This window comes from Stenella coeruleoalba (assembly GCF_951394435.1).
Source record: "Stenella coeruleoalba genome assembly, chromosome: 20".
Taxonomy (NCBI): Eukaryota; Metazoa; Chordata; class Mammalia; order Artiodactyla; family Delphinidae; genus Stenella; species Stenella coeruleoalba.
The window spans coordinates 55,497,696-55,505,438 of record NC_137166.1 but is presented as its reverse complement, the minus strand read 5'-3'; the positions used below and the strand labels follow the sequence as shown (position 1 = coordinate 55,505,438).

The 7,743-nt window shown below is 43.9% G+C and overlaps 1 long non-coding RNA gene across 1 annotated transcript; it reads left to right on the top strand.

Annotated features, from left to right (window-relative positions):
- Nucleotides 1–933: 933 nt before the first annotated feature.
- Nucleotides 934–7,621, top strand: LOC307178694. Its single transcript, XR_013825264.1, has 3 exons — nt 934–2,116; nt 7,324–7,461; nt 7,556–7,621. It is a non-coding gene; the product is annotated as an uncharacterized lncRNA (long non-coding RNA).
- The last annotated feature ends 122 nt before the right edge of the window (nt 7,622–7,743 follow it).

Below are 7,743 nucleotides of genomic sequence, written 5' to 3'. Positions count from 1 at the left end.
GTCTGAGAAAGGGGCTGGGAAGATCATAGGCGGGTAACACATCCCACTGCAGGGAGCTGCCTTTTCTTCTCCCATAGCCTGAGCGAGTCCGTTTAGGGGCCCAGGGAGTTCACAGGGATGGAGAGGGTGTCCGAGCCGTAGATTCCTTACCTGTGACTATGAGCTTCAGTGGTTTACTGGAGCTTTTCCATTTATAGGGGAAAGTCTTGTACGAGCCATACACCTGCAGATCCCACTGTGGGCTGCTGTCACTGGGGAGATGTGGAATCTATTATAGCTCTGCTTGATACAGTTCATGAAGTCACCTTCACCATGTTGCTTGGACAGAGTAAAAAGACCATACGTAGATCCTGAATTACAGTTTCTCCTAAAGTCACCACAGGGTATGGCTGGGCAAAGAGTGACAGTGCACCTGTGTACAGATCTGAAAATAAGGAGGAACTGGCATTTACCATAAGCCATCAACAACTCTCAAATATTTGATAGAATCTATATATCTAAATGCTCAAAGCAATTCATTTCAGTGTTACATGTAATAACAGGAATATGCTCCTACTATAATTTCCTGACAAATGAAAATGATATATTTTATGGAGGAAGAAGGTCATAAGATACTCACATTTTCATACATGATGTCCAGGATTCATTCAAAAAAATTACCTGCTATATGTCTAAATCCATCAAGATGTATACATTAAATATGTAAAAATTTATTTGCATAGCAATTACACCCCAATAAAGCTTGAAAAATTACTTGCTATGCTAGGGGTAAGAAATGATGTTCCGGACTTCCCTGGTGGCGCAGTGGTTAAGAATCCGCCTGCCAAGGCAGGGGACATGGGTTTGAGCCCCGGTCCGGCAAGATCCCACATGCCGTGGAGCATCTAAGCCCGTGCACCACAACTGCTGAGTCTGCGTGCCACAACTACTGAAGCCCGTGTACCTAGAGCCCATGCTCCGCAACAAGAGAAGCCCGCGCACCGCAATGAAGAGTAGCCCCCACTCACCGCAACTAGAGAAAGCCTGCGTGCAGCAACCCAACACAGCCAAAAATAAAGAAATTAATTTTTTAAAAAAGAAGCCTATATAAAACATCAGATACTCAGGGATTTACATGTTTCTCAGATTAAAGGAGGGTCATTGATCATCCCAAGCAAACTAAAACACTCATTTCTGGTGAGTTGATATTAATGCCCCCATCAGAGATTCTTGGTCAGGACATAAACCTTGGAATGCAGCCATTCAGGAAAAATTTACTCTTAGCTGAACCTTTTCATACCCACTGTTACTACAGAGAATCCAAATCCTACAAAAGAACTGGTCTTCCAGGCACCTTCCCTGGACCCACGTTGCTCTCCACCACATTCTCTAGTTCGCTTTAGGTCTGCAACACCATCCCTAGTAGTTTCATATATTAGATTCCGTCTTTTCGAACTACATTTCACCTCATTTTTTTCGGGTGGGTAAAGCTGCCTTCAGTTCTTCGATGGTAGATAAACAAATCATTGTGGAGAGTGTGGCACAAATCTCCCACGTCTCTGTGGCTGTAAGATCACAGCAGGAAACCCACAGAGTAACTCATGCCCAGCGGGGTGATATGGTGGAGGGCTGAGAGGCAAAGCCCTAGTCTTGCACAAGGAGCGGTTCCCCTTTATGTTGAGCAGGGGATGTTGTCACTCCTCGGCAAGGGGTTTAAAGCCCCAGGCTGTCCCCTCCACGGGCGTGTCCTGCTGCGAAGATCCGCTGCCCAGTTGGCTGTGCTGCCTGGTGCGGAGCTGTGGACTTAGGCGCTGCCATGTCCCTGGGGGTCATTTTTCTTCTCGGACTTGGTGAGTGGGGCAAGGGAAATTGTGTGGGAGGCTGGTGAGGGAAGAGGATGTAGATAAGAGGTTTATAACCTGGGTTCCTCTTGTGGGACTCTTCCTTTATGAAGTCCTGGGGTCAGTGACTTACAGAGAGATCACCCATAGGGCCACTTTTCTTCAGTTTGGTCTAGACGTGATGCCCTGAGCTCAGGTGTTTGGGAATCACTCACTGTATTATCGGGAGACATCTCTTACCAAGTCTTTCTCTGTTTCAGTGTCTTGCTGGGATCAAAGGGTTCGGGCACAAACGGGTGAGTGTTTTCTCCCTTTTCTGCCTAGAGAACTCTGAAATGGGCCGAGTGGACTGAGGGATGAGCTTGAGTAGCCTTGAAAGCATCCCAGCCTTTAACCTGCACCATCTCTTCATCCACTCGTCGTGTTATTTGTTTTTAATGTTTTAATTCTTCACCATTATGCCAATCTCTGGTGGAAAACCTCTCCCCTTCTCTGGAAAGCTTCCTGATCCCCTGCTATTCCCCATCAGCACAGATGAGTCAAGAAGGGAATGCCCAGGTTTTCAAATAATGCAGAAAGGGAACACAGTTGAGGTCGACATTCACAACGCAGACACAGAGAACTGGGGACATTTGTACGGGCACCAGACCCCCCTGTGGGTATGGGACCATCACCCATTGGGTGTGTTGTGTGTCCTTTCCATTTGCTATCACCTCAACTGCTTCCATCTCCCTCATCTATGGAAGGTTTGTTCACAGGAAGGTACTCTTACTCAGGAGGCAGACTTGCAGTAAAATGAAGACCTCGGGCTTCCCTGGTGGCGCAGTGGTTGAGAGTCCGCCTGCCGATGCAGGGGACGCGGGTTCGTGCCCCGGTCCGGGAAGATCCCACATGCCGCGGAGCGGCTGGGCCCGTGAGCCATGGCCGCTGAGCCTGCGCGTCTGGAGCCTGTGCTCCGCAACGGGAGAGGCCACAGCAGTGAGAGGTCCGCGTACCACTAAAAAAAAAAAAAAAGTTATTTAAAATGAAGACCTCAACATTTACTGGTTCTGGGACATTTTGCAAGCAGTTTCCTGCATTTGGGTCCCAAGTTCCTTCTTTCTAAAATGAAATAACGGGAGTTCCCTGGGAGTCCAGTGGTTAGGACTTGGCGATTTCACCGCCATGGCCCAGGTTCAATCCCTGGTTGGGGAACTAAGATCCCACAAGCCACGGGGGGCATGGCCAAAAAAAAAAAAAAAAAGAAGAATGGTGTTGCATCAGTTAAGATGCAATGCATGTCAAGCTCAGACAACAACATTTTGCTCAGATTAGGGGTCATTGTGTAATGTTAACAATTGCTAGATAACATTTATTGAGGTTTTCCCATTGCCGAGGGCACATTATTATTGACCACAGGCCCTGTGCTGTATATTTCGTCCCTGTCACTTATTCATTAGATGACTTAAGGTTTGTACTTCTTAAGCCCCTTCACTTATTTTGGCAGCCACCCGTTTATTTCTCTCTGGTCCTGTGACTCTATTTTCGTTTTGTTTGTTTTGTTTGTTTTGTTTGTTTTGTTCTTTAGATTCCGCATATAAGTGAGAGCGTATAGTATTTGTCTTTTCTCTGACTTATTTCACGTAGCAGAATACCCTCTAGATCCACCCATGTTGTCACAAATGGCAAGATTTTTTTTTTTTTTTTTTCCGGTATGCGGGCCTCTCACTGCTGTGGCCTCTCCCGTTGCGGAGCACAGGCTCTGGACGCGCAGGCTCAGCGGCCATGGCTCATGGGCCCGGCCGCTCCGCGGCATGTGGGATCCTCGCGGACCAGGGCACGAACCCATGTCCCCTGCATCGGCAGGCAGACTCTCAACCACTGCGCCACCAGGGAAACCCGGCAAGATTTTTTTTAATGATTAATATGCCATTGTATATACCTGTATATCACATCTTCTTTATCTATTCATTTACTGATGGACAATTAGGATTGATTCTGTCTTGGCTATTGTAAATAGTACTGCTGTGAACATTGGGGTGCATGTATCTTTTAGAATTTGTGTTTTCATTTTTTTCGAATGTATACCCAGTAGTGGTAGTTCTATTTTTAGTTTTTTGAGAAGTCTCCGTACTGTTCTCCATAGTGCCTGCTCCAGTTTACATTCCCACCAGCAGTGTATGAGGGTTGCCTTTTCTCCACCTCCTTGCCAACACTTGTTATTTGTGGTCTTCTTGATGATAGCCATACCGACTGGTGTGAGAGAATGTCTCGTTGTGTGTGTGTTTTTTTTTTTAATTAATTAATTTATTTTTGGCTGCGTTGGGTCTTCATTGCTGTGTGTGGGCTTTCTCTACTTGCGGCAAGCGAGGGCTTCTCTTTGTTGCTGTGCGTGGGCTTCTCACTGCAGTGGCTTCCCTTGTTGCGGAGCACAGGCTCTAGGCACGTGGGCTTCAGTAGCTGTGGCTCACGGGTTCTAGAGCGCAGGCTCAGTAGTTGTGGCGCACAGGCTTAGTTGCTCCGTGGCATGTAGGATCTTCCCGGACCAGGGCTCGAACCAGTGTCCCCTGCATTAGCAGGCGGATTCTTAACCACTGCGCCACCAGGGAAGTCCCTCGTTGTGGTTTTAATTTGCATTTCTCTGATGATTAATGATATTGAGCATCTTTTCATGTGCCTGTTGGCCATCTGTGTGTCTTCTTTGGAAAAATGTCTATTCAGTTCTTCTGCTCATTTTAAATCAGGTTGTTTGGGGTTTTTTGCTGGTGCTTTGTATAAGCTGTTTACATATTTTGGGTACTAACTCCTTGTTGGTCATATCATTTGCATATATTTTCTCCTATTCAGTAGGTTGTGTTTTCATTTTTTAAAAATCTTTATTTATTTATTTATTTTTGGCTGCATCGGGTCTTAGTTGCGGCACGTAGGATCTCTTGTTGTGGCCCACAGGCTCTTCGATGTGGCATGCAGACTTCTCTCTAGTTGTGGTGCGTAGGCTTCAGAACACGTGGACTGTGCAGTTGTGGTGCACAGGCTCCAGAGCGCATGGGCTCTGTAGTTGTGGCATGCGGGCTCTCTAGTTGTGGTGCGCGGACTCAGTAGTTGCGATATGAGGGCTTAGTTGCCCCGCGGCATGCGGGATCTTAATTCCCCGACCAGGGATCGAACCCAAGTCCCCTGCATTGGAAGGCAGATTCTTAACCACTGGACCACCAGGGAAATCCCTGTCTTTTCATTTTGTCAGTGTTTTCTTTTGCTGTGCAAAAGCTTTTATGTTTAATTAAGTCCCATTTGTTTATTTTTGCTTTTTTTCCCTTTGCTTTAGGGAGATAGATTAAAAAAATATTGCTACAATTTATGTCAAAGAGTGTTCTGCCTATATTTTATTCTTGGAATTTTATGGTTTCCAAGCTTACATGTAGGTCTTTAATCCATTTTGAGTTTATTTTTGTATATGGTGTTAGAGAATGTTGTAACTTCATTCTTTTACATGTAGCTGCCTGGTTTTCCCAGCATCACTTATTGAAAAGACTGTCTTTTCTTCATTGTATGTTCTTGCCTTCTTTGTTGCAGATTAAGTGGGTTTATTTCTGGGCTTTCTGTCCTGTTCCATTGATCTATATGTCTGTTTTTATGCCAGTACCATACTGTTTTGATTATTGTAGCTTTGTAGTATAGACTGAAGTGGGGCGTGTGATAAATCCAGCTCTATTCTTCTTTCTCAAGATTGTTTTGACTATTTGAGGTCTTTTGTGTTTTCATAAGAATTTTTAAATTATTTGTTCTATTTCTGTGAAAAATGCCATTGGCATTTTAATAGGGATTGCATTGAATCTGTGGATTGCCTCAGGTAGTATGGCTATTTTAACAGTGTTAATTTTTCCAATCCATAGACATGATGTATCTTTCTCTCTGTGTCATCTTCAATTTCTTTCATCAATGTTTTATAGTTTTCTGAGTACAGGTCTTTTATCTCCTTAGGTAGGTTTATTCCTAGGTATTTCATTCTTCTTGATGTAATGGTAAATGGGATTGTTTCCTTAATTTCTCTTTCTGATGTTTTGTTGTTAGTGTATAGAAATGCAGCAGATTTCTGTATATTAATTTTATATCCTACAACTTTACCAAGTTCATTGATGAGCTCTAGTATTAGTTTGGTGGTATCTAGGATATTTTTTTATATATAGTGTCATGTCAACCGCAAACAGGGAGCTTCACTTCTCCTTTACAATTCAAATGACTTTTGCTTATTTTTCTTGTCTGATTGCTGTGTCTAGGACTTCCAATACTATGTGAATAAAGGTGGTGAGAATGGACATCCGGGTCTTTATTTCTGACTTCAGAGGAAATGCTTTTGGCTTTTCACTGTTGAGTATGATGTTGGCTGTAGGTTTGTCTTATATGGTCTGTATGTTGAAGTATACATGTTCCCTCTATGCCCACTTTGCTGAGAGTTTTTATCATGCCAAGCAATGATATTTGTTCTTAAGTTGACAGGGAAGACTAACATTGGATTAAAATGGGTAGATTAAAGATGATCTGCTTCAGTTGTCCAGTATCTGCTGATGGCTATCAAACTTATCACTCACTCCAGTCAAAAATGCTCCCGTGAATTTCTTATCCAATGGAATCTTTGACATCTGCTCAGACACCTAATGAGAATCTCGGCAGAACTCCCAACACATCTCAGAACCTCCTCCTTGTATTGGTCTTCCCATCTCAATAGATGCCATGCATCCTCTCCAATGATCAATTCATCGAGAATGATATATGATGCCCCTCTTTTGCTCTCAGTGCCCATCTGCTGCATCTCTAAATCTCAAAGCTCATCATTTCTATCCTCAAATCCATTCCCTTTTTTCTTTCATCACCACCACATTGTCATTACATGATCATTTGTCATGTAGCTGCCTGTAGCATGTTCCCTAATTGTCCCTCCACTTTCCACCTGGCCCCTTAAATCCATTTATCACACCAGAAATGTAGTAATTTAAAAAATTACAAGCTCACTGCTTGTTAATCCCTTTGTGGGTCATTATTACATTTAAACTTAAATCCAGACTCTTCTCCTCAGCTTCCAGTGTTTTGGACCTTTGCTGATATCTCCTGACGTTTCTATCTTTACCAAGAGCCATTTTTCACATTATGTACCATTTGTCCTTTCTGTGTGTGGGTCACGCAAAACTCCTTCTCACCTCTGAGTTTGCATATGTTGTTCCCTCTTCCTGGAAGGCAGTTCTTCTTGCACTTCGGAGATCTATGTGTTTCTTATCCTTCGGGGATCATCTCCCAAAGAAATCTCTCTTATAATGCAGGGTAGATAGTTTTATCATATAATAAGAGTAGCAACTTCTGTGTATTGGTTCACATGTCTAGACTCTGTTATTGGGTAGGTTCACTACAGTTTCCAAAACATCCAATAACTTGCCTCATATATGGAAGACACACAATAAATATTTATTGAATGGATGAATTAATCCAAGAGGAGATCAATAACAGATCTTCACTGTTTACTAATTCCTAGATCTACCTGAAGTCTACCTAAATCCTCCTGGAGATGACTACCTTCCCACTGTGACTGTGACCTCAGTCATCAGCATTCTACCTTTCCTCTTCCTCCTTATCCTTCTCCTCTGCTTGTGCTGGTGTCGAGCCAAAAACAGTACGTCCTGGAGGGGGAAGGGTTAACCTGGGAGGAGTGTGGGGAGGGGCTTTGTGGGTCCCCTACCAGGACTCTGATCACTGACTCTCTGTAGGAGCCACTGAGGATGACACCAAGGGCCAAGTGAATGATAACAGGTAGGAACATTTGGACTCTCTCAATAGAGAATGCTGTGTCTGTCTCATTTCTCAGACCTACCTGAATGCGTCTATCTCCTTTCCCTTAGCTCCAGCCCAGACATGGACTTCCAGGAAGAAAATCAATGTAAGGGGAGTGAGAAGT